Below are 17,896 nucleotides of genomic sequence, written 5' to 3' on the forward strand. Positions count from 1 at the left end.
AAGTTTTCAACAACAAAGAAATAAAATGCGTGCAAAAACAATGCAATAATAATGTCTATTGTATAAGGGCATACCTGACACATCTAAAATAATGAGTTTTTGTAATGTCAGCTGATGATAGTTTTTTTTGTCATTGTGTTATGATTGACTAAATGTTCCTGTTGGAGGAGAACATGTGTTAGTGTTTGGAATAATTATTTGATTGGAATATGTTGCAGTGTTTTGTCAGACATAGCGTGTTGTGTTAGAGTATTATTGTATTTTGAAAATAGTTTTGGAGTTTAGTTTGCTGCACTGTAACTTTATTCTTGTGTTTTATGTGTCCTAATGTTTCTATTTTGTTTTAGACTGTCCATTATGTTTGATCTTTTAAATTTCTTATGCTGCACTGTAACTTTTATTCTTATGTTTATGTGTCTTTTTTTGTTTTTAACTGTCTATTCATGTGTTTTATACGCTTATAATTTTTAACTGTTTGTACTTGTGTTTTTCTGTTTAACTGATTTATGTAAAGCACTTTGAATTGCCCTGTTGCTGAAATGGCTCTACAGATTAAGCTGCCTTGCCTTGCTTTGCCTACAATGTGGGATTTTGAGCATGAAATTAAATGTTTTGCCAATTTGTGTTTGGGGTGTGTTGGTGTGTTAAGAGTTTAGGAAACTTGTTAAATGTATTGAAAAATCTGTCATAGACCACAACCCCTCTACATACCGTTAAGTGAGATTAATAATCCTGTCAATAGACAAAGGAAAACATTGATATGAGTTTCACAACGTGTATTGAAACAAAACAACGTACTCCTTCATACAAACATATTCAACCCGACCCATAACACTCCCACACATTTAAACCCCCCCCCCCCCCCCCAAAAGACTTGACTTCTTCGAAAGAACTGCAGCTTAACATTTAGAATTTAAAGCTAACATTCTAGAACTTCAACCTAACATTCTAGAACTGTAACATTCAGAACGTTTAAGTAAAATGTTTGGACCGCAACTCAAAACTTAAGAAGTGCTGGCTAGCTCAGTCGGTAGAGCATGAGACTCTTAATCTCAGGGTCGTGGTTCGCCCCAAGTTGGGAGGTGAAGTTTTAGAGAGTGGGAATCCCTCAGTTCTGGACAGTATCAGATGGCTGTATTGGGGTGGATCGGCTGTCAATCGCAAGATTACCTGTTCCATCCCAGTGTAAAACAATCCTGTAATTACCAGACTAAAATGCCTGCATTCTACGATCATGGCTGGCCTGTGCTACCTCCTGTTCCTCAGATCAAACTAAAGTCTGGTGACAATGCATGTTCAAATTCTAAAACTTCAACCTCTTGTTCTGGAACTGCAGTTTGAAAGAGAGTGATGTGATATGCATTAATCTAAAAGAAGGTGGATGTGTATATGCATTAATCCAAAATAAAGTTGATGTGTATATGCATTAATGTAAAAGAAAGTTGATGTGAATATGCATTAATCTAAAAGAAGGTTGATGTGTATATGCATTAATCCAAAAGAAAGTTGATGTATATATGCATAAATATAAAAGAAAGTTGATGTATATATGCATAAATCTAAAACAAAGTTGATGTGTATATGCAATAATATCAATGGAAGTTGATGTCATAATGAATAGTGATGATGACATAATGAATAGTGATGATGACATAATAATGTGTATATGCATTAATCGTGTAATGGTTGCCCATGTCCATCTTTGATAGAGGCTATATTATATGTGGGGGACATGCAGTAGTGTATTGTTGTTTTTCCCATGTTGATAAAGTATGTAGCCTAGCTATCAGTGGCCGGGATTGGTATCACGTGTATGGTCTGATGTTGGTGTATTATTTCCTTTTATTTTGAAATGCTTTTCCAATGCATACCTCTATAAAATGACACTGGGTTGTGACGTGAGGGCTCAGCTGATCGATTGGGAGAGAGAAGGACGGGAAGAAGCGGTCGGGTTCAGAGGGCGCAGCGTGGCAGTTTTTCCAGGAGACCCCAGCCCTCCGGATCAAATACGTTTTCGGTGGATTACAAAACTGGGATTGCGGATTGGGGTTGCGTGAGTTGTCAGTGCGGATGGTTATTAACTGCGGCTTCTTGCCACGCTTCTCCGGCCATGTTTTGTTTTGTTTTGTTTTGTTTGTTTGTTTGCTACTCTGGATCCGGACTATTTAAGTTTATTGATTGAATGACATTTGTTTTGTTGGGACGTTGGGGTGTTTTGCGGGAAAAGTGTTTAAATGTGTGGGACACTTTTGAGTGCTTTGACGTGTATGTACGGAGGGGGTGTGTCCGATGTTTAATAAGTTGTGTCATTAATACACGCAGTTAAACTTACTATCTATGGTCTGCTTTTTTATTTTATTAGCATGGTTATTGAGCCGACCTAAAGGCGTTTAGGGTGTTTGTAGTGTGGGGGGGGGTTATTCAGGTGTTGTGTATTTAAAATAGGGAGGACAAGGATATAGCCGATTGATATCAGAGATCCGCCCATTACCTTAATTTTAAGCGTTGTACCTTACCTTTGCCGAGTGAGTTTGGGAATTGTTAAAAACAAAGTTGATGTGTATATGCATTAAAATCAAAGAAAGTTGTTGGGTATATGCAATAATATGAATGTTTATTTGTTTATTTGTTTATTTCAAAGGATCCCCATTAGCTGACGCCAAGACGACAGCTAGTCTTCCTGGGGTCCAAACAATATATCCAAAAGACAATAAATACAACAAAAATTACTCACAAATATGTCATATATAAATTCACAAACAAAACTGACAATGCAAAAAATACTAACAAACTAAATATAATAAAGAATAATATAGCACATGATACAAGTTGATGTGTGTATGCTTTAATATCAATGGAAGTTGATGTGTATATGCATTAATCTAAAAGAAAGTTGATGTGTATATGCATTAATAAAAAAGAAAGTTGATTTGTATATGCATTTATTAAAAAGAAAGTTGATGTCATAATGAATAGTGATGATGACATAATGAATGGTGATGATAAATCAAAAAGAAAGTTGATGTGTATGTGCATTAATCTAAAAGAAAGTTGATGTGTATATGCAGAAATATAAAAAAAAAACTTGATGCGTATATTCGTTAATCTGAAAGACAGTTGATGTGTATATGCATTAATAAAAATTAAGTTGATGAGTATAGTTATTAATCTAAAAGAAAGTAGATGTGCATAAGCATTAATTTACACGAAAGTTGATGTGTATATGCATTAATCAAAAAGAAATTTTGATTTGTAGAGCTACGTGTTGAAATTGACTGGAATTGTCCTTTAAGGAAATTTAAGGAAAAGTCCAACTGCTTTAAAAAGATGTCTTAATGCACCTCTCCATATTTCCTGACATTTGCCGTTACAATCAGATATGTCACTGTAAAAAATAGAATGTTGGCACATGTAGGGAGCTGCGTGGGAACCAAAATACAGTGACAGGTGGTTGAACACAAGCACATGAATGAAATTTGTCATTCTTTGGTTATTCTGAGTGATACAATGAAAGGAATTTTAAGAGTGGTAGCAAACCAATGAAAGGGTTATAGACCATAAATGGTATGTCCTTGGGCATACTATCAAGCAGGGAGATGAGTACAGAGATTTGGGTGCTAGCAAGATGGATGTAGGTGGCCCTTGTTCATTTAGACTTACCAGCAACATTGTTATGATACAAACGTGCTTTAAAAAACAGTCACAATTCTTTTTAAAGACTTGAGCATGGAACACATGATATGACAGTGTCTGAATTGTCCATGTCCATACAAGCATGTCAAATGCACAACTCATCTAGCAGAATGTGCAACTCTACGCCTGAACAGGGACTTGAACCCTGGACCCTCAGATTAAAGTCTGATGGTCTACCGACTGAGCTACCCAGGCTTCAAAAGCAACTGACTGTGGAAAAAAAACTCTGCTGAACTACAGATTAAAGTGCAAGTAAATGAAGACCATTGAGCTGTTGCCATGATCACAGTCTTCTGGACAGCAGGAGGGTAGACCATAATTTGCACAATGCAACACCAAATGTTATTGCACAAACTGGTTGAAAATTGGCCAAAAAGGTTAATTAAAAAGCTCAAAGTCACAACTCATCATGGCGACTAGCAGACTGTGAACATCCAGCAAACCTGCATGACAGATGACAATAGCGAGCACTTCATACATATCCCAGAATCAAGCTGTTGCCTTATCAGGGACTTGAGCTGTGTTTTTTTTTCGCTGAAAACGTTGATAACCTAATGCAATTTTATGGCTCCAGACAAATAAACTTTACTGCTAGTTGGTACAATAAAACAACTCTCCTCTTGATCAGCTTCCTCTTGACGGAAAAAATCCACCAGATGACTTGCCATCCAAGCAGGGAGATCAGCACAGAGATTTGGGTGCTATCAAGATGGATGTAGGTTGCCATTGTTCATTTAGAGATAGCATCCGCATTGTTATGATGCAAACCTGCATAAACAACAGTAACATTTCTTTTTAAGACTTGTGCATGTTACTTAAATGATACAGTGTCTGAAAGTGTTAAGGATTGCCAAAGTGTACAATTTATCATGGCATCAAGCAAAATGTGCAACTGCACGCCTGAACAGGGACTTGAACCCTGGACCCTCAGAATAAAAGTCTGACGCTCTACCGACTGAGCTACCGACGCTTCTAAAAAGAGGGCTGTGGGAAAAAGATGTGCCGTTATTGCTTCCTAAACCCAACCGTCCCATTGTTGTCCCACATGTCATGGTTAACACAAATATGCCCGTTTCGTTATTTCGTTAATTATTTGGCTGCTGGCTTTTCCTCCTCTTCCTCATCCCAGTCAGTCGCCGTAGTTCTAGTGCCAGGCTGAGACTTCGCTCCCCAGTGTGACGTCATCGCCGAATTGACTTAATAAACCAGCGAATACTAAAAATGACCAAAAACTAACTTTTAACATTATTTGGAGACATTTAAAAAATGATATATATACATATCTTGAGTGCTTTTTGTACCCAATAATCAACAGTGGTGGTTAACCCGCAACATTCTGAGACCAATTAATGCAAAGAAAGGACTGGAGCATTTCTTGGAGAGAATAAGTAGGCTGACACTGAAGTATTGAGACAACAGTGACTGAAAATCTAATTCAATCTACATATCGGTCTTCTTAAAGATCTAAATAGATTTTCTCACCTCAGAGTCATCTGGAGCACGTAACGATTAGCTTCTGTCCCTCTGAACCCTGAGTGACAATCACTCTGCAGTGAATGAGATGCAGTTTCCCCCCCCCCCAGTCTAACCAAGACTATACTTTCAGGGATCATTTCTAGAGTTTCTGACTTGAGGAATGTGTTTCTAAAGTGTTTGGTCTCGCTGACCACGATGATGAGTCGTGATATTCCTTTCTGAGCGTGAGGCTGACAGAGAGTAATGATTCACTTCATATGTTCTCTGTCATTGATGATCGTTCTTTGCTTCTTTATGGAGCATTGAAGAAGGGAATATGTTCAGAGTGGTAGTAGCAGATATGTGGAAAACTAACACGTGTGAGAGTAATAAAACATACTAAGCTTTCTATTTAACTGAAGTTATAGTCAGTCTTGATGAATGTCCAGTCCATGCTGGACAAGGTTACTTGAAAGGGTTAACACCTACTTTCTTGACTTTGTAATGCCTTATGTCCGGTGTAAAAACGTAAACTGAGTTAAGCCATAATTCATTTTTATTTCTACCTTTGCTTTTCCTACTTTGACATGTCAAAAAGGTACATTGTTTGAAAGCCCATCTCTACACATCCATGTTCCACTCCCACAGGTGTTTCCACTTAACTAATCAGACTGTATGGCCTTTACAGGCTCAGCTTGATTGACATGTATTAAAGGGGTGGAACGGTACACTGAAGTCCCGGTGGACGGGATGGCATGTTGGAACGAGGTTTGCGTACATACAGCAAATACTTGAAGCCAGGTTACTCTACGAGTGGATACGGGGCGTTGAAGGTGATGTGGAAATCCTGATTGATTCAGTGATTTTTTGGCCCTATTTGTGTCTAAAGGCTGGTTAAGCACTGTAGGGAGGAGACGCTGGACAGTTTTTTTTGTCTCGTTCCAGTGATTGGCATGTCTGGGTGATGGCGTTGGATATACGGGTTTGAATCCAGCCTGAGGCCCTTTGCTGCATGTCACTCCCCCTCTCTCTCCCCTTTCATATCTTCAACTGTCCTCTCAATTAAAGGCCTAAAATGCCCCAAAAATAATCTTAAAAAAAAAAAAAAAAAAAAAAATCTGAACTTATATGTTTAAATTATAGCCAATAGAGAGAGATCCACCCATTACCTAAATTTATATGCGTTGTACTTTTCCCTTACCGGGTGAGTTAGGGAAACTGTTACAGCATAGCAGAGTTTTCTGTCCACCTCCACACGCGTAGTCTTCTCTTCAAGCAGACTTACTGCCTCCTGGTCTTGTCTTGACCTGGTTACCACTTTCTCATTTTTGTGTGGCAGCACATCCAGCTGCAAGAGATTCTCAACAATCTGGAAGAGCTCCATGTTGGAAGGAACAGGTACTGTTGCGGCCGTAGCTGTTGCTCCATGATCCGTGCTGGGCTCTGAAACGTTCCCCCCCAGTCTGGTTCAAATGGTGAGTGTTCCATCTGGTGGACCGAGCTTCACTGGCTCTATGGGGGTGAGATGTGGATGATCAGCACCAATGGGAAGGAGTGGGCTGGCGTTCTCAAACTGCTGAAGGGAGAGACTTGCCAGGTACTTCTACCTCTTCTGCAGACTGACTGGATAGGATTGATCCGCCAAGCCTAGGCGAGCTAAGCCATTACTCCCAATACTGCCAGTCAGTGTACTGTATGTTTAGCTTATACAAGGTAAAAGACAAATTAAGACTTAACAGGGTAGCTACTTATGGAGTTGCTGTGGCTTAGTTGGTTAAAGTGCCTGTCTAGTAAACAGGAGATCCTGGGTTCAAATCCCAGCAGCACCTTGTTGTTGGAGAGATTACCTCTTTTGGCGTGTCATCATCAACCCAATCCCTGTGAAAGTACCCTGGTAGCAAATAAAAATTGCATGTTACATTTACTCAGAAACACTAATAACATGCCCAAAAGGTGTTCTATTTTCCTGATAACTAATGAAATTAATTAATAAATGCGCTACTTTGGCTCCACTACAGTTCTGTGTCAGTCAACTGCTCCATTTCACTCACCACTGAGTTAGACTTAATGCCCCGCCCACAACAACATCTGATTAGCAGGCAACTTAAAAACAAGTCTGGGGATGAAAAGTAAACACAGGCAATCTCTGCAGCAGCAAGGTGCTGCTGGGATTTGAACCCAGGCACTTCTGCTGACTAGACAGGCACTTCAACCAACTAAGCCACAGCACCTCCGGGGATGAACACGGATGCATGGCCATTATGGAGGTACTTGGTGTAAACAACTGAGGTGGTTGGGTCATCTGGTAAGGATGCCTCCTAGGGTTCTCCGTAGAGAACTGGTCCAGGCACGTCCAGCTGGGAGGAGGCCTCGGGGAAGACCCAGGACTAGGTGGAGAAAGTACATCTCCAACCTGGCCTGGGAACGCCTCGGGATCCCCCAGTTGGAGCTGGTTGATGTGGCTCGGCAAAGGAAAGTTTGGGGTCCCCTGCTGGAGCTGCTGGACTAAGATGGATGGAAGGAGGGAACCCTTTTCACTAGCTCATTGTATTCTTGCAAGACGGGCTTAGTTGCAGGAGGCGCTGTAGCTTAGTGGTTAAAGCGCCTGTCTCGTAAACAGGAGATCCTGGGTCCAAATCCCAGCAGTGCCTGGTCATCACGGTATGAAGTGTTACCACATGGTTGCCGATACTTAACGTGTGCAACCCAGTTATTGCCTGATTTTTTTAGATCACTAAAGTGACATGTGATGTTGTATTGTACCCTAACATTACATGTGTCCATGTAAAGCGAATAAAAGCCTTTTATTGGAGGTGTTTTTGCAACTTTAGTGTGAAGATTATAAAGGTTTTATTATCATGAATTTCAGTCTTACCTTGGAAGCTTAGGGCTCCTGCACACTGCCTGCATGGCGTGAGAGTGTCAGCTGAGGTTAGAATGCCTACCGTATTGGTCAATACTGTTAACATGGGAGAAATAAAAACAGACACGCCACACAGCAAACACTATGTTGACTGTTGAGGAGGACTAAATTAGGACTGTGTTTTATGCTTTCCATGGCTTTCCATGAGAAATGGCATGATGGGAAAGGGTCTCTCATCTCTCAAGGTCCTTGCATAAGACTTCTGTTGTTCTCGGTAGGCCTGCCTATCAACAGTGAGTCCTGAGGCGTCGCTCAAGGACACGTCCAGCTGTTTTCATTTGCCGGAGTTTGTAGGGGTCCCCTACTGGAGCTGCTGGACAATGATGGATGGATGGAAGCAACCCTGTTCATTAGCTCATTGTATTCTTGCAAGACAGGCTTATCTGTAGAAGGCGCTGTAGCTTAGTGGTTAAAGCGTGTGTTTTGTAAACAGGAGATCCTGGGTCCAAATCCCAACAGTGCCTAGTTATCACTTAATGAAGATCCTGGGTCCAAATCCCAGCAATGTCTCATTATCAGTTAATATTTATGTTATCTGCACTACAAAGTGTATATATTTGTTATTTATTTTGCTAAAGTGCTTAACAACCATAATTAATTTTGCCCAGTTGTGGCCTGTTGATGGGCAATACATATCTAAAGGGAAATGGATTGGACCCATTTTTTAATGCTTTTAACCTTGTTTTGTTGGGGCTGAATGTGGCCCCGGTGTACACCAGTACCCTGTGACATCACTGTTGGTGGGGTTCAGGTGCATGTGATGCTGACTGAGGTCAGAGGTGAAATAAACATGAACTTTACCGGCCAAGGCACTTTGGGCGCTGACTGTGTGATTTTAACGTCTTCGATGCTTCTGGAATGAAAATTAATAAATTAATTATTTGATATTATTGACTATATCGGGATATGCAACTGAAGGAAGAATCACCTTCCACCGCTCTATTACCTCCTCAGTTGAGGTCAACCGCCAATAAACTGTAATTTCTCAAAATATCATCCTTCCCTATATGCCTTTGCATCTTGGATATTTTTCTGTTGTTTAAACATGGCTACATTCACTTAAAGTATCCGAAGTGCACAATACTCCACTGTACTCTGTTCAGTTGTTTACTGAAACGTGTTCATCCCCAGAGGTACTGTGGCTTAGTTGGTTAAAGTTCACTCTGTGGTGAGTGAAATGTAGCAGTTGACTTACACAGAACTGTAGTGGAGCCAAAGTAGTGCATTTATTAATTAATTTCATTAGTTATCAGGCAAATAGAACACCTTGTGGGCATGTTATTGGTGTTTCTGTGTAAATGTAACATGCCATTTTCATTTGCTACCAGGGTATCTTAACGGGAGTTGGGTTGACATGATGATGACACGCAAACAGAGGTAGTCTCTGCACCAAATAAATTAAGACTTAACACGGATGGTACTCGTGGAGGTGCTGTGGCTTAGTTGGTTAAAGTGCCTGTCTAGTAAACAGGAGATCCTGGGTTCAAATCCCAGCAGCACCTTGTTGTTGCAGAGATTACCTCTGTTGGTGTGTCATCATCTCCTCAGGAGATAAACTTGGATTAGCAGCTACGAGGAACTTGGTGTAAGCAACTGAACAGAGTGCAGTATTGTACTCTTTGGATACTTTATGTGAATGTAGCCATATCTAAACAACAGAAAAGCATCCAAAATGCAAAGGCATAAAGATTCTTCCTTCAGTTGCATATCCCAATATAGTCAACTAATATCAAATAATAAATGTATTAATTTTTATTACAGCAGCATCGAAGATGTTAAAATCACACAGTCAGCGCCCAAAGTGCCTTGGCCGGTAAAGTTCATGTTCATTTCACCTCTGACCTCAGTCAGCATCACATGCACCTGAAACCCCACCCAACAGTGATGTCACAGGGTACTGGTGTACACCGTGGCCACATTCAGCCCCAACAACAAGGTTTAAAAGCATTAAAAAATGGGTCCAATCCATTTCACTTTAGATATTTATTGCCCCTCAACACGCCACAATTGGGCAAAATTATATAATGCTTGTTAAGCACTATAGCAAAAACAAATAACAAATATATACACTCTTTGTAGTGCAGATAACATAAACATTAACTGATAATGAGGCACTGCTGGGATTTGGACCCAGGATCTCCTGTTTACAAGACAGGTGCTTTAACCACTAAGCTACAGCGCCTCCTACAGGATTGCCTGTCATGCAAGATTACAATGAGCTAGTGACCAGGGTTCCAACCATCCATCCATCTTTGTCAAGCAGCTCCAGAGAGAGCTATAGAGAGAGAGTCTTCCGCTGAAGGCTCTACCACATGACTGTGTTTCACCAATCAAACGTCGTTATGCAGTCACGTGACCATACTCGATCTCAGCATACTCAATCTTTACTTTATTCAAGAAACTCATGCTTCAGAAGCAGACTCGTCATTTTGGAGGAGTCAATGGGGAAGAGATGAGTAGTTTTAGGTAATAGGTCGGCAGGGTCGCTATACTGCAGGGAAAGTTCAAGGAACCATCCTCTGCTATAGGATTTAGTAGAGAATAGTTTTGATCCATTGACCTCTGGGTTATGGGCCCAGCACGCTTCCGCTGTGCTATTCTGCTCTGCTGTTTGCACTTAGGGGTAACATGTAACATGTAAAAGGGAGCTCTACCACTGAGCTACATACCCTGAAGATTTTCAGATTTGTTGACTTTTTTCTGAGACAGACTCAGACTTATCTTTATTAATCCTTTTGGGATGACTTACCGCAAAGAAATTGAAATACTACAGAATAAAAGAAGAAAACTGGGTAAAACATGTAATGTTAATGTTGTACCGTATGTTGTATATGGTTTCAAAACATGGCGGTGGCTGGAAAGTGAGCCTTGGCAAAATGCTTGTGTAACGGGTTGTAAATAGGTTGTTAAATTCCTGCATATATGGGAACAGCGCCACCTGCTGGTGTCACTTTCTCAATGCGCCGCAGGGTTAAAGATAGGGAATTATGGGTAATCCACAGCAGAACTTCTGATAACTGCTGTGGTAAGTTGCATGTTACACGCTGCAGAGACAATATTAGCTAAAAAAACATTTTAAAGCCACTACACAATGTTTAATTTTATTGTATTATTTTTGTATTGTACTTTAGCGCTCAATGCCGTTAGTTTGTCGTCGTTTGAAGCATTCGTTTTGAATTTAGAGCCAAATGTTAAGTTAGCTAACTTTACATTGCTTCTGGCTAACTCAATGTGTGTGTGTGTAGGGTTTGTGTCTCCGTGGTGTCGACGTACTCGCCCTGATTTCACTTGATTTTCCCATGTGCAGGTAACAGTTATTGAATTTGTTGTTGACTTTTATGTATGTGCAATGTTAAATGAAAATGTATAGTGTTAATGTAGGTGCTGTATTCTGGTGTTGGAGATGTGGTAGCCTACTGTTTAAAATATTGTATTGGCATACAATAGAAATTTGGGAGGTTAGGATTTTATTTAATTTTAGATGACTGTGAAACCATTTTTGTTATAATTCTTGTAAAAAAATCCACTATACGATCACAGACATTTAAGAATAAATGAGCAGAACTTCTGATAACTGCTGTGGGTTTGTGTCTCCGTGGTGTCGACGTACTCGCCCTGATTTCACTTGATTTTCCCATGTGCAGACGCAGACGCAGCCTCACATACACAACTCAGCGAGACTGGCTGTAGAGGACCATTAGAGTAGTCCCACAACCGTCACACTTGCACTGCTATGGTGTAAATCTAGTCGAAACGTAACACACCTGTTGCCCTGCTGGACAATACAACACTCACTGCAAATCTTGTAACACATCTGGGCATTGAGAAATGCACTGGTGGAGACGGGTTGCTTCCAGTACCTATGAGATAATACAATATTGTTTATGAAGCCACAAACTATGTAGGGTGTTGTTTTAATGCCCCGGATCCCTAACAGGGGTATATCTCCTTCAATGTTGAGTTAGTTTTCTGATCGGTTAAGATTTCTATGGGGACCCCTACCCGGGAAAATGTTGAAGTAAACTATTGGCCGCTTGTCTAGCCTTGGTGTTTCTGAGGGAGAAAGCCTCTGGGTAACGTGTTGCATAATCACAAATCACTACGATGTAGTGGTGACCTGCCCTACTCCTACTGTTAAGGAGTTTAGATCGGTGGTTAGAGTCACCTGCTGCCTCCATGTCCCTGCTCGACACCCTCTGCTACGATTCTCCATGTCTCTTCTCTCTCTGTCTGTCTCTTTCTCTCACCCCCAACCAGTTGAGGTAGACGCCTCCCCACCCTCTTAAAGAATGCAAGAATGCCTTTCCTTGTCTCAATCTCAGAAATAACCACAGAATCACAACTTCCATTCATGTGCTTGTGCCAGTATTCAACCACCTGAAAGTCGCTGTATTTCCAGTATCAGTTGTGTTTTTTTGTTTTTAAAATTTCTACCCCGTGTGAGGGTTGAACTCACAACCTTCAGATTATGAGACTGACGCACTGCCTGCTGCGCCAACGAGGCTACGAAAGCACTCTCGATGGTTGGGAAAATTTCGTAAAATTTGGTCTTCAATTTTAATAAAAACAATGTATGTGGAGACTTATGTACACCACATACTTTGCCAAACTTTGCGTAGGAATCGGCGTACGCCCGTCCTACGCCGGTTTTAGGTCGTATGCACGTTTCATAAATGAGGGCCAATGTGACCACAATAGAGAGTTCTTGAAGAAAGGTTTGTACTTGTGGACGTTCTAGTTTTTTTCCAACTCTTCTGGTCACACTTGGTACTATTTCATAACTTTTGTCTGTAGTTCTCTATTCTGTCAGGGCTTAACTCTGTCTCCCCCCGCCTCTTTTTTTGTTTCTTGTTATGTCTTGGCAAGAAGTATTATGCTTTTGGGTCGTCTGTCCATCCGTCAGGCCAAAGAAACAGATACTAGCATGTAACTTTGCAAATCAGTGGCTCACCCTGGCCGCCATCAAAGATGCCATTTGGACCTCCAGAAACTTTCTGGTAAGAAAGCACATGCAGATCCCATTCCCTCAAACCTGAATCACAGATTTTCCAGCACCTGGACTTGATCAGACCCAGAATATGCCAAAGAGATGTTCACAAGTTCAGCCGAGGTAAATACTCGGCCCACATTCACACAGACCTAAAACTCCTCACTTAATGCTGGTTACAATTTTCTAAAATAAACAATGTCAGAGAAAAATTGCAAAGAGTGAAGGGTGTTGATAAAAAATTTTAACAAGGTATTGGCCCATTATTGCTTCAGTAGATTGCTTCAAGATTCTTTGAGGTAAGCAGGAAGCTCACATAAATGATAGTTGCAAGGTCTACCAAATGTTTAACTTTGCAACCCAAAAGCTGGTGGAACCTTGGTTGCCACTGTCCCTCAAAATGTAAATCCCAGAATTTTCCTTCCCCTGATTATAGACAGCAGAGCAGAGTGGCGCAGCAGAAGCGTGTTTGGCTCATAACCCAGAGGTTGATGGATCAAAACCATCCTCTGCTGATGCAGGTCCCTTGATGTAATACAAGTAAATGCTTAAGACCCTGACAGATTGTAGCTGGATTTCGTTGATGGAAAATTGCTAGCAGTCTGTGTTTCATGGCTCGTTGGTCTGTGGGTATGATTCTTGCGTTGGGTCCAGTAGGTCGCTGATGAGACCACTTTGCATGAATTAAATAATCTGGTTTAGTTATTGAGTGTGATGGAAAAGAGTGTCATCGGCGTGGCAAATTCATCACGATTTTACTATCACTTTTTACTGACAAAATCAAGTCTGTGTTTTGGTAAAAATATTTTGTATCAAATGAGATCAGGAAACTGACTCATTCAGTGGAGCCGTGAAAAGACCCCATGACAATCTACCTGACCATAGTCTTTCAAGTCAGTGACAAATCCAAGCTGCATTTCCTTTTTCCCAAAATTCAAGTTCCAATGTTGGTGAAATGTTTTGCTTCTAAAGTAGTCTTTCGTCCAATGTAATCAGAAAGCTCAATCTGGCAGTGGAGCCATAAAAACACCAAACTACTTAACATTTGCCTTTCTAGTCACTGACTGATCACACGTACTTGATGGAAAATTGGTAATTGCTAATTGCTGAAGTGGTTTTACGTGGCTCGTTGGTCTAGGGCAGGGGTCAGCAACCTTTACCACTCAAAGAGCCATTTGGACCCGTTTCCCACAGAAAAGAAAGCACTGGGAGCCACAAAACCCTTTTGAAATTTTAAATTAAATAACACTGTATATCACTTTTTTTTGCCTTTGTGCTATGTATAAACAAACTATACTGTGTTACAATTATAATATCAATGAACAACTGCAGGGAAAATGATTTCTGCATACAACAAAACATTTTTAACTCCAAAAAAAAGACGTTGTGTTGAACGTTAAATAAAACTCAATGTCTATTTGAGTCCTTGTAGTAATGAAACAAAACACCGAACTTAAATTATCCACTGGCAGTAAACAAAAATGCCGTCCTCTCTCTGCGTGCCGTCATCCTTTTACCGGCGCCGTGCAGTCAGCCGTCAACCTGAATAATAAAATGTCTATTTCACTGAACAATGAAAAAATGTGAATATTTGCAAAATAATAGGCAATTAAAATACTGATCATACTTGGTCAATGTGATTTCTCCTCCTGAACCTCAGCGCACAGCGTCTGCACATCGGGGCTGTACGCGGTCACCTTCATCTTCACACAGGACTCTAAGCTGTCATCTGTGAGGCGTGGGCGGTGTTTGTTTTTAATAAGTTCATGTTGGAGAACACCTGCTCGCATACATATGTGGATCCAAAGATCGACAGGACTCCAAGTGCATACTTTTTCATGTTGACATAAATGTCGGGGATTGCATTCCAGGTTTCAAACACAAGTTGGTCTGGTTTGGGGAGGTTTTCAATATCACGCCATTTGTGATTCTGAGCAAGAACAGCCTTCTGACGTGAAACATCTTCAAGGTCCGCTGTCAAGCGCTTGAACTTAGACACCCACATTTCTTTGTCGGCTATGTCTGCCAGTTCCATCTCAAGATCAGGTGGACTCACCCCTGGAAATGCTGTCATATTCAACAGGGATGGATCGAGGCTTAGGGGAGTGACAGGGAAGGATAATGTGGGTTTTTCCTCTCTGAACTCACTGAATCGTTTCCCGAACGATGTTTGCATTGCGATGACTGCAGAATGTAAATACTCTAAATTGATCATGTGAGCTTCTCTGAACTCTCTCAAACTGGGGAAGTGTGACAGTGTGCCTTTCTGTATATCTCTGGCAAGCACCGTCAACTTGCGCTCGAATGCCAAAACCTCCTCCAACATGTGCCGGGCTGTGCGTCCTTTACCCTGAAGAGCTGTGTTCAGGTGCGATGTCATGTCTACCAAGAAGTGAAGCTTTTCGAGCCACACTGGCTGTTCTAGCTCAGGAATGTGAGCCCTTTGCTGCCAGGAAGGTTTTCACTTCCTCCAGACATGCCACAAAGCGTTTCAGCGCCTCGCCTGTGGGCAGCCACCGGACTTTGTTGTGCAGCAGGAGATCAGAATACGTGCTTTCCAGCTCGTCCAGTAACGAACGGAACTGACGGGGATTTACACCTTTCGCCATTATTTTGCTCACAATCTGAATGACAACATTCATGACTTCTGTGCATTCCGGAAGAAATGTTTGAGCACACAGTGCTTCTTGGTGCAGGAGGCAATGAAAAGTCAGCAACTTTCTGTCCAGCGACCTCTGCAGGAAAGCCACAAAGCCGTCATGCGCTCCTGTCATACTCTGTGCTCCGTCTGCACCACTGACACCAGGTGGGTGGTATTGATTCCTTTTGATCTTAAACAATTCAAGACAGCCTCACAAACGTCCTTCCCCCCCGTGTTTGGCCTTTTAGTGGTATCAAGTTTACATACCGGCAGAACAGCGCTATATCACCTTCGTCTTTAGATTCATCACAAGCAATTGATTGAATTGAAATTGAATTGAAATTGAGTAGGCCACAGCTGAATTGATGTCTTTAATTTGCTGTCTGGTGATGTCTTCTGCCATTTTTATGGTTCTGTCTTTGACAGTCTTTGCAGAGAGGGACATATCCCTGATTTTCTGCACAATTTCATTCTTGTTTTTAAAGTCCTTGAACAGTACATTCTGAAATCTTAATGAAAGATTCTTTTTCTATATTCTCCATCTGTAAATGGCTTCCCGTGCCTCACTAGTTCCTGAGCGGCAACAAAACTAGCATATGTACTTGAACTTCATCCACTTCTTGAAGTGATTTTTGCTCTGATCAGTCCTCTGTGTCAGTTCCAAACAGCTTTTTTTCTCTCATCTCCAACCGGATATTTCTGAGCAAAGGCTGCGTGTTTATTCTGGAAATGTCTTGTGACATTTGACTTTTTGTTGTTAGCTAGTTTGTCATTACATTTTAGGCACACTGGTAAACCAGTCTCGTCAGCAGTGAAAGCAAATGAATCTGCCCACGTAGCATTGAACGTCCTGTTTGCATCACATACTTTTCTTTTCTTTGAATTCTCCATAGTTGGCCTACCTGGGGTCAAAAAGTTTTTAAAAAAAACACTCACTGGCGGGTGTCGCACATTGTGACGTGTATAAGAGCGACAACAACAACAAAATAATAATATTTAAATATTTAAATATTTTAGAAGTTACAAGATCGCCATAATCTTCCTAGAATTACATTTTGAACATGAACAAACTAAATAAAATACATTTTAATTAAATACTCATTAATTATTTTCAAAAGCTGAGGAGGAGCATCAAGAGCCGCATGCGGTTCCTGAGCCGCGGTTGCCGACCCTTGGTCTATGGGTATGATTCTCCCTTAGGGTGCGATAGGTCCTGGATGAGACCACTTTGCATAGTGGAAGCATGGATTGAATAATCTGGTTTATTTATTGAGTGTGATGGAAAAGAGTGTCATTGCCCCCGCAAATTCATCACGATTTTACTATCACTTTTTACTGACAAAATCAAGTCTGTGTTTTGGTAAAAAAATTGTATCAAATGTTTCCTGTTGTCAAATGATATTGGAAAGCTGAATCGGGCCGTGGAGCCATGAAAAGACCCCATGCCAATCTACCTGACCATAGTCTTTCAAGTCAGTGACAAATCCAAGCTGCATTTCCTTTTTCAAGCTGCAATTCCTTTTTACCAATATTCAATTTCCAATTATGGCAAAAGTAGTCTGTCGTCCAATAGATGGGGAAACTAGGCTTTTCTGCTGTCACTTCTGACCGAAAAATTCAAGTTCAAATGTTGGTAAAATGTTTTGCTTCTAAAGTAGTCTTTCAATCTGGCAGTGGAGCCATAAAAACACCACATGCCAAACAAACTACTTAACAATTGCCTTTTGAGTCACTGACTGGTCACATTTACTTGATGGAAAATTGCTGATAGAATAGTTTTATGTGGCTCGTTGGTCTAGGGTGTGATTCTTGCTTTGGGTGCGAGTGGTCCCGGTTCAACTCCCGGACAGCCCTGAAGCAGGCGGTGTTCCAACCCTAATCTGTACTTTAAAATCCAGTTTATGTTAAATTAACCCAGATTAGGAGCCAGCACAATTGTAGTACAGCATGTTGGCAATTTTTATCCTGCTTCAACTACATGCTACAAGAGAAAAATATATGGAACAAACAAGCAGGACATGACTCTCCTTGTTCATTGGTCTAGGTTTATGATTCTCGCTTATGGTGTGATAGGTCCTGGATGAGACTACTTTGCATAGAAGGGGAGGCATGGATTGAATAATCTTTTATTTATTGAATGTGATGGAAAAGAGAGTGTCATACGTGACGCAAATTCATCAAAATACTACTATCACTT

At 40.9% G+C, this 17,896-nt stretch overlaps 5 non-coding genes across 5 annotated transcripts; 4 read left to right on the forward strand and 1 right to left on the reverse strand.

Annotated features, from left to right (window-relative positions):
* Positions 1-5,283: 5,283 nt before the first annotated feature.
* LOC116679375 (small nucleolar RNA U3) lies at positions 5,284-5,499 on the forward strand. Its single transcript, XR_004329493.1, has one exon. It is a non-coding gene; the product is annotated as a small nucleolar RNA U3 (small nucleolar RNA).
* Positions 5,500-6,903: 1,404 nt separating this feature from the next.
* On the forward strand, positions 6,904-6,977 carry trnat-agu (transfer RNA threonine (anticodon AGU)). Its single transcript has one exon. It is a non-coding gene; the product is annotated as a tRNA-Thr (tRNA).
* Positions 6,978-7,726: 749 nt separating this feature from the next.
* trnat-cgu (transfer RNA threonine (anticodon CGU)) lies at positions 7,727-7,799 on the forward strand. Its single transcript has one exon. It is a non-coding gene; the product is annotated as a tRNA-Thr (tRNA).
* A 1,700-nt stretch (positions 7,800-9,499) lies between these two features.
* Positions 9,500-9,573, forward strand: trnat-agu (transfer RNA threonine (anticodon AGU)). Its single transcript has one exon. It is a non-coding gene; the product is annotated as a tRNA-Thr (tRNA).
* Positions 9,574-10,180: 607 nt separating this feature from the next.
* trnat-ugu (transfer RNA threonine (anticodon UGU)) lies at positions 10,181-10,253 on the reverse strand. The gene has a single exon. It is a non-coding gene; the product is annotated as a tRNA-Thr (tRNA).
* Between the last annotated feature and the right edge of the window lie 7,643 nt (positions 10,254-17,896).

This window comes from Etheostoma spectabile, unplaced genomic scaffold (genome assembly GCF_008692095.1).
Source record: "Etheostoma spectabile isolate EspeVRDwgs_2016 unplaced genomic scaffold, UIUC_Espe_1.0 scaffold00010989, whole genome shotgun sequence".
NCBI classification, from domain to species: Eukaryota; Metazoa; Chordata; class Actinopteri; order Perciformes; family Percidae; genus Etheostoma; species Etheostoma spectabile.